Raw genomic sequence first — 9,061 nt, 5'->3', positions numbered from 1 at the left:
CTTAGACGTTTTTTTTTTCTTTTTGAAACTCCTCGTCCACGTTTGTATGGAGCGAGATACAATCCGTGACCTTCCATGGCGCGATTGTGACGTAGCATCTCTTGCAATTGACGTTGTGCAGCTTTTCCATCGTTCACCATCTTTGCTACACCAGCCGCTCCAATCATGGATCCAAGCGCGCCCAACATTGGTAGAATCGGTAATACACCCCCACGTTTCGCTACCGGAAGTATCCGTTTCTTCGTCATCTTTTTCTTTGTCTTCGTCGTCGTCTTCAGGCCCATACCGAGCTTCGTCTTGGTTTTCATCGCTGTCCAGACAGCTGTGGCGGCGGCTCTTTCACCGAGAGTCGAATCTCTCGCAATGATACGAGTTCGCGCTTTGTCGGCGAGTACCTTATCCGCCACGTGTCTCTCGGTGAGATCGTTGCTCCGAGAATACGCAATATCGTGTTCACGGCACGCCGTGTCCAATGGGTTGATACCTCGATCGCCTCTGGCTAATCGCTTTTGTAGCCGCGTGCCCGGACCACAAAACTGATAGCCGGGGATATGGAATTCGATTGGAAGTGCGTTTATTGCGTGATTTAATAGTCCTCTACCTATTTTTTTCGCTGACATTCGCTACAATCCTTTATCATCGGCGCTGGACCGTCGATGTGCGTTCGCTGCCACGGTCGATTGTAATGTTCGAAACAGCGGCGACAGGCCTGAATCTCTGGATCCGCCTTTATGTGTTCCGGAAGCTTGTCCCACACGTAGTGGATGTGATTTTCACATTGCAGTAAAACTGCTTTTGACACAAATTGCAGCTGTTCGGCGCTTAAACCGTGAATATCGGAGGCACTTGTTAGCAGAACAAACATTTTTTCGTTACTGAGCGATTCGTGGTTCCGCGCAGCTATAAATAGGCAAGCGTTCGATTCAATCGGGGAGTGGGAAAATGAGATTCGTGCGACAACCTTTGACGATACGCGTGACGAATTGCGACGACAGATTACGCTCGGTGGGGGACAACGCGGAGATGCGCAGACATGGTACGTTTGCTTCGAAAACGTGTACGTGTACTCAAAGTCGCTGCAACAGCCAAAATATCGGTATCTGGAGAATTTGTTGACGTCGATCGAAGAAATCGGCTACTTTACATTCTCCAATAACAGTGACGTCATTCCACCGAGCGAGGCATGTCCAAACTCGATTTTCATCTTTGATGACGTGGCGTGTGACAAGCAAGATACGATAAGAGAGTACTTTTCAATGGGACGCCACTCGAACGTTGATTGGTTCTATCTCTGTCAGACGTACGCGAGAATACCAAAACATCTTATACGCGACAACGCGAACTTACTGATCTTGTTTAAACAGGACGGTACCAACTTGAAACACGTGTACAACGATCATGTGAATACCGACATGTCGTACGAAGATTTCAGTAAATTATGTCGTATTTGTTGGCAACAAAAGTATGGATTCCTAATGATAGACAAGGACAGCTTGCTTACAAACGGGCGATGCAGAAAAGGATTTAACGAGTTTGCGATGCCGCAAAACGATTAGTCGCTGCCGATATTCTCTCGAGAAGAGTGAAACGCGAACACTCTGCAGACATGGCTGATAACCATAACATTCGCGAGCGTGAAAAGATTGCGAAGGAAATTGTGAAAACGAGCGAATCGATCCGTAAGAAACATCGTGCTTGACTGGTAAGATCGATGACGATATCGCAGTCAAGACTCACTTTAAACCTATTATCGAACCACAAAAGATTGTCGACAACGCGAGCTTGATCGCAGTGAAAAACGAACCTGAGAGTAAAGCTGACGTGAAAATTAAAATGTTACCCGCTGTTAAGCGGTACGAGGAGGAGGAAGATGCGACACCGAAAAAGAGAAAACGACCAAACACAAATCGCTCATCGACACCACGTACATCGGACGGATTTTTACTAAATGAACCACCGATAAGCTCTACATCGTCCATCTCTACACAGTCCGTGACAACGAGAATCCTACCATTTACAATATCCGAATCACTCGCAAACGAAAATGTTTTCGAAACCACAAGCAATTCACTTGAAACATCCGTTCGAAACACGTTACAAACGTCGGAAGGTCAAGAAATGTTGCGAGAGCACTTCGGACCACTGGGACAAAAATACATGGGTGCTCTCCTCGGTGGCGATAAAAAAAACGAGATCGATCACGTATATGGTGTCTATTTCGAAAAGGATGGAATGTTGCTCGGTAACAAACAATTCGACATGGATAAATATGACTATAATTATAGACAAAGTAAAGTACATTGGTACACCTGGATTATACGAGCTATTCTTCAAGAGGATTCCCGATGTTATTTACACGGAAGACGATATGCAAAAATACAAGAGCATATTATTGGCGACGAACGCGCATAAACGCAAATATGATGCGCAAGGAATTACGGAGCAACAGGAGATACAAATACAAACAAATAATCGCACCGTTGATGTCAATTGAAAAGAAAAAATCTGGAAAGGGTATATTCATGCCTCAAGCGATGGCGCTAACCGACAATAAAATTGATTACGTGCACTGGGACGACCCCAACGAGCTAGTGGATCGGGTACGATTGCTCGATGCTTCGCGCCGAGCTGGCCACAACGCTCACGACAATGAGATCCTGTCGATCATCGAGGAACTTCGCGAAGCAGGCATTATTATAAATTAAACGGGGTCTCAGCAAAACTAATCAGTCGATTGGCGTCATTCGCATCGAAAAATGCCTATCAACAAATTTGGATTATTCGAACGGAGAAATGATGCAACTGCCACAAGCGATCATTGGGATAGATTGGTGAGAAGTTATGTGCGCGGAAACGCTCTGTGTCGCTACAGACTATGAAGCAAAATCGCGCAAGATTCGTCGTGTAGCGCAACCTGAAGCTGACACTGATGCTGTCAACAAACTGTATGTGGAATCCTACGTTAAAAGATTGATGAATCAACAGAAAGAATCAGATGAGAAGCTGACTTCGTACGAGAAGGACGTGCGAGCAGTACAGACTGCGATAAACGAACTTCAACGTACAGCTAATGCTAACTCAAAAAAAACGACCTGAATGAGCAGCAGTGAACGGATTAGGAGCGGCTATCGAACGGTAATCAAATATCTACGAAGGGTTATCGAACGGCTACGAACAATTATCGAACGGCTACGAAGGATTATCGAACTGCTATCTAACTACAATGAGTGGTAGTGGTAGTGAACGGCCTAGCAACAGCTGCGAACGAGGGTACGAACAACTCAAGCAGGGCTGCGAACGAAGCTACGAACAAGTCATTAAAGGCTACATACAAGGCTACTATCAACTCAGGAACGGCTGCGAACGGGTCAGGAACGGTTGCGAACGGGTCAGGAACGGCTACGAACGGGTTAGAAACGACTGTGAACAAGGCTGCGAACGAATCAAGAACGATTTTCGAATGGGTCAAGAACGGAAGTAAACAATGCAAGAACGGCTATGAACGGCTCAAGAACGGGTCAAGAACGGCTACGAACGGCTCAAGAACAGGTCAAGAACGGCTACGAACGGCTCAAGAACGGGTCAAGAACGACTACGAACGGCTCAAGAACGGGTCAAGAACGGCTACGAACGGCTCAAGAACGGCTACGAACGGCTCAGGAACGGGTCAGTAACGGAAATGAGCGATAAAACAAGCAGCAAACGACGATCGGGAAAAACCGACGAAGCGATGAAACAACATAGTTTGGAGAGACGGCAGTTGGTGAACGAACTGTACGCGCCGGCGAGAAAAAATTTTCCCCGAAGACATGTCATAGTGCGAGGATATGATGATCTGTGGCAAGCCGACATCGTCGAGATGCGTCCGTACTCTCGTTTCAACAAAGGTTATCACTACATACTCACCATCATCGATGTGTTGAGCAAGTACGCGTGGGCCGTACCACTCAAGAGTAAAGGTGGAAGCGAGACGGCTGACGCTATCGCCGAAATAATTCGAGATAACAAGAGATGCCCGAAAAACATGCAAACTGATATGGGGAAGGAATTTTACAACGCTGACGTGCAACGGGTTATACGGAAACATAACATCAATCATTATACTACATATTCGGTAATGAAGGCATCGGTCGTCGAGCGATTCAATCGTACGCTGAAGAACGACATGTGGAAGATGTTTACGCTGAATGGAACTTACAAGTGGATCGACGCGTTGCCGCGACTCGTATCGCATTATAATGCGCGCAAGCACCGAACAATCGGCATGCGACCCGCCGACGTCACCCCCGCGATCGCTGATAAACTTTTAAAAACGGTATATAGTAACATAAAGATTGCCGCTCCGGCGAAATTCAAAGTAGGTGACTCGGTACGCGTTAGCAAGTACAAGAAACTTTTCGAGAAGGGTTACACGCCAAATTGGACGACGGAGGTTTTTAAGATTGTTAAAGTGCAGCGTACTAATCCCGTAAGCTATCTACTCGAGGACTATCGCAAAACATCTGTCGCTGGAGCGTTTTACGAGTATGAGTTGCATCGCGCGAATTATCCGGACGTGTATCTTGTGGAGAAAGTACTGCGCAGGAGGGGTGACGAGGTTTACGTGAAATGGCTGGGATTTGACAATTCACACAATTCTTGGATACATAAGGACAATGTGATTTAATTCATATAGACTATTTATTTTAAGAAAAATATAATGTGTACAACGTATAAAATATATAAAATATACATGAAATATATGAAATACAAAATCTTTATTAATACATCCTTTCCTTTAATCGTTACAATATATTACACATATGTTACATAACAATATATCATACACACACATTATACTACATTATATTTTATAAGGGTATCTGGTAATGTCCCCATGGTAATGTGTTGGTCGAATCAGGAATAATATACCGCTTATCGTCGTACGGACTTAGAGCAATTTTTGTCTCGCGGATGGTATACACTTCATGCAATTTCGATCTAATACATGACTGCTGACGTGTCATTTCAATCTCTTCATTCAGGCTTCGCGTATAATCGTCGAATGTTATACTACGCGCTACGACATTACTTTTGACACCTTTTGCTTTTTTAGTGTCTTTTTTGCCGTCCACCCTCACCGCGTACATTTTTGCTCTAAGCCCGACGAATTCGGACATTATCGCGCCGTTATTCTCGTCTTTCATCAAGCCTGGCACCTTTTTGTTTGCATGCGCTATACCGTACACGTTGTCAATTGGATAATCGCTCGTATCGAATCTAGCGATATCGCGTTTCATGTTCTCATACACATCATCGCACTCGATGTGATATATTAAACTGTTGGTGTCGGTGTACATTATCCGACATCTTTCACGATAGAGCGGTGACATGTACTCATAGTGAAATTTGTACAGACACACTTTCGATATATCGAGTACACTGTGACGTGGTCGTCACGACGCGCGTCCGCCCCAGCCTAATCGCGGGGCAAAAAGCCAAGCTGTCACGCCAATCGCGAGAGAGCGAGAGAGAGAGAGCGAAACCGGAAATCCCAGAGAGACTGAGCAACACAGTATCAATTGTTACTAATTCGCGTGTATTTTACTTTATTTTTGGGAGCCTGACCGAGAGAGAATATTGTCGCTGGAGAAAGAGAGAGCGAGGTGTTGTCGTCGCAGGCAAGAGACAGCCGCGGTTGGAGAGATTAGCGAGACAAACATACCGCCGAGAACCGTAAGAACTGCCCTTCCTAACAACAAAGAAGGAAGCAAATACAGAGCGTCACGTAGGAATTCGGCCTTGACAATCTACTGACAGGAGATCCAGTGAGGCGCCCGACAACAGGCGCCGGAAGGGCCCCAGACCGGGAGGATAACTTTCCTCCCGCGGGTTACCGCTCCGTCGGATACTGGACACAAGGCCACCGCAAGGAGGCCCGCGGCGCGAGGTCGCGAGGGCCTCAAAATCCCGCGCCAATACCGCGCGAATAAATATATTTTGTCACCATCACGAGGAGGGCTGTGAACCCCCGTACGGCCTTGCTAATCTCGCGCGACGACGGTAGACGGCACGGCGCCGTAATTGGTTATCGCGTACGCACCCCGCGTGCGCAGCATTGATCCAGCTGTCGATTTCGGGCCGATAGATCCGGCAGATTGGTGCGACCGCTCATCCTCGTTAGACGTGTGGCGAGCTAAGATCCTTTTTGCGATAAAGTACCTTCGCGCATTCGGGAAAGTGAATAATATTAACGCGAAATCTTCGTCTCTCTGGGATTCGGTCACATATGTTACGTCTCGTGTTATATAGTTGTCGCGCCTTTGTATAAGCTATTCTATTGTGTATGCCTGTTGCGTATCATCGTGGTGTGATTTACCCGGTTGTGTCCGGAAATCGTTATCGTGTGAAATTCGTCGCGATAGATCCGAAATTAATCAAGAGAGAGCTTACTGCGCGACCACCGGCGAGAGCGTGAGAGAGAGCGCGAGCGAGAGAGCGCGAGCGAGGGAGCGCGAGCGAGGGAGCGAGAGCAGGCGAGCGTGCGAGTGAGCGAGAGAGCACGCGCGGATAATCTCTGGCGCCCGCGATCGACTCGCGAATTCCACCCGACGGATCGCACTAGATCCCCGTCAACGATATCGTATTGTTCTCCAGTTTCGTGTCGCCGCCCCAACTTTTCGAGCGCTTGCAATTTAATAGTTAGTTCGATGATGTCTAACTGTCTGGGCGCGGCTATTCTCTTGTATTTTTCTGTCATGTCGATACGCGGATCTCGGACTTAAGCTGGTCGCGAATATAATCTCGGTGTTTAACTGTCCGAACGATTTTCTTTCGTATTTATTTTTGGTTTATTGTGTCTTTGAAATTATCTCTTGTCCTTATGTTCTGTTCTTTATTATTATTATAAATTTCAATTATATTTTATCATATTAATGCTTTCTTCATTGTATTCTATTATTATACTTTTCGCCAATATTTATTTCTATTTTTTTGTTTGTAATAAAATTCATCATTTAGTTTTGCTTAACTAAATCGCGTACTGCTTTTCTTTAATACTGTCAAATTAAACGTCTGTGTCGTCATTTCTGTGTCCCTAATAATTTCGCTAGAGTATTTTCGGCAATCTCACCCTGCCCCTCTGCCGTTAGGTGAGCTAGTCAGCCCGTAGCGGGATTCTCGGCCAAAATTTTGCGTTTGGTTCGCGATTTGTGGTTTGACGCGTGAAAGACCGCGTCTGGCGCCCAAAACTAGTCTCTCACGAATAGCACGGCTGGCGTTCTGCTGCGGCTCGCGCGGGACGACCCCGAGCTTAGTTCCCGCCGCGTGAAACATTAAAACCCCGGTGTTTTGACGACGGCCAAGCTCCGTTCTTCCGGCTTTTAATCGAGTCGGGAGAAAAAGACGTCGCAACACATACCAACATAGATTGGTTTGTTAAATTTTACTTCTAGTTTACGTAATTCAACGGCGATTAAATTTTCCGAAAAGACGCTCCTGCTATGGAAATTTGGTTTCGCGATCATCGCTTCCGCATCGTATCGTCCGTCCCACTTTGTCAATAATTTTACATCTACATGATTTCGAACGTTTTCCATAGTTTTGCCGAATACCGCGTTGTTCATCAATTTGTACAAATTTTTTTCAAAATCATTTTTCGCTTGTGTTCTAAATTTTGTATTGAGTTAGATGTAATCGCGGAGCCATGCGGATTGAGTAAATTGTAATACGCGATGTATCTTTACGATACGAAGACCGTGACGTGTACACTGCTGCAGGTTGCGATAATGTATGACGTAACGCTTCTTGTCATATAGCGTCGCGAGGAGCTTATCTTCCCGCTTGCCGGGCGTCGGACAGAACGGTAGGTCAATGTGTGTGTTGTGTTTATTTTGTGGGTACTCTAGATCAACCTCGAGAATATAACCTGTGAGCGAATCCGGAGCGATCGCGTTAACGTCAAAGTTTGAAATGTCTTCGACCCATCGAAAATCGGCATAAGGCAATGGTTGACACATTGCCCATCCATACAAATTATTTACATCGAAGTACATAAGGACGATGGTTTCGATGAATCATATGACTGCATGTACTTGTTATTAGCATGCGCGTATCTGTTGGAGCATTGACTTAGACCACCGCGTATACCCCGTTCAATAAACATAACCATGTCGATATCGGTAAGCAATTCAAACGTAATATTTGTATGTTTTAGCATCGCGTCCCATGTATACCCGGGAAGAGTATAATAATACGCAGGATCGAATCCGTAACTCGCGATGCAAGTGTCGCGGAAATTTTCAAAAATATCTGCTAATAACAAGACATCAGTTTTTAAGTACAAATCGCTATATTCGCCTAGAGTTCGAAGGGAGAATCGATTCCAGACGTTCTCAGCGTGCGCGTAATCGCTCTCGGATACAGTGTCACCGGTTAAAGAACTGTAAAACGATTCGCGCGGCGGTAAACGCGTGTCCTGCAGCTTGTCCACGCAGTCAATGTACTCGTACGGAAAGACACCTTTTCGTGTCAATAATTCGAAATTGTGAGCGGATAATGCGGAAAAATTAAAACGTAAAATTGTTAACTTATTCTTATCGAGAAAAGATGCTAATTTGTCAAGACTAGCACTGAGAAATTTGTATGAATCGATGAATCGTAATTTTTTGCAAGCTTTCCGATCTTTGTCGTCGTCGTCGGTACTATTGACAGTCTTTGTAAATGAAATGTATTTTTCTTTTGTTATTGGAAGCACATCTACACGTCCTTCGTATGCGGTAGCTATTTCTTTTATGATAAAATGTGCGTCATAACTGGATAGATTGTGGAAAACTACAGGAATGACATAAGAGTCTTTGTAATTTAGATTACAGTTTGAGTGTGCGGGACCCCTGTATCGCCCGGTCAAATGACAATAATCGCGTACTCGATTATCGTCCGGCGCAAACGGTTTTTCACAAATGTGACATTGCGTGGCGCTATGAAATTTTTCACACTCGTCTGATGTTAAATTTATCATGGGGACATTATCAGACAAAATACCCTTTATGCGATGCGCTAATTCCTCGAGTTTGTTGGCGAA

This window comes from Prenolepis imparis, unplaced genomic scaffold (assembly GCF_030444845.1).
Source record: "Prenolepis imparis isolate NDT839.2.m4 unplaced genomic scaffold, iyPreImpa1.0 SCAF_7, whole genome shotgun sequence".
Classification (NCBI taxonomy): Eukaryota; Metazoa; Arthropoda; class Insecta; order Hymenoptera; family Formicidae; genus Prenolepis; species Prenolepis imparis.
Note: the sequence above shows the minus strand (reverse complement) of the source record.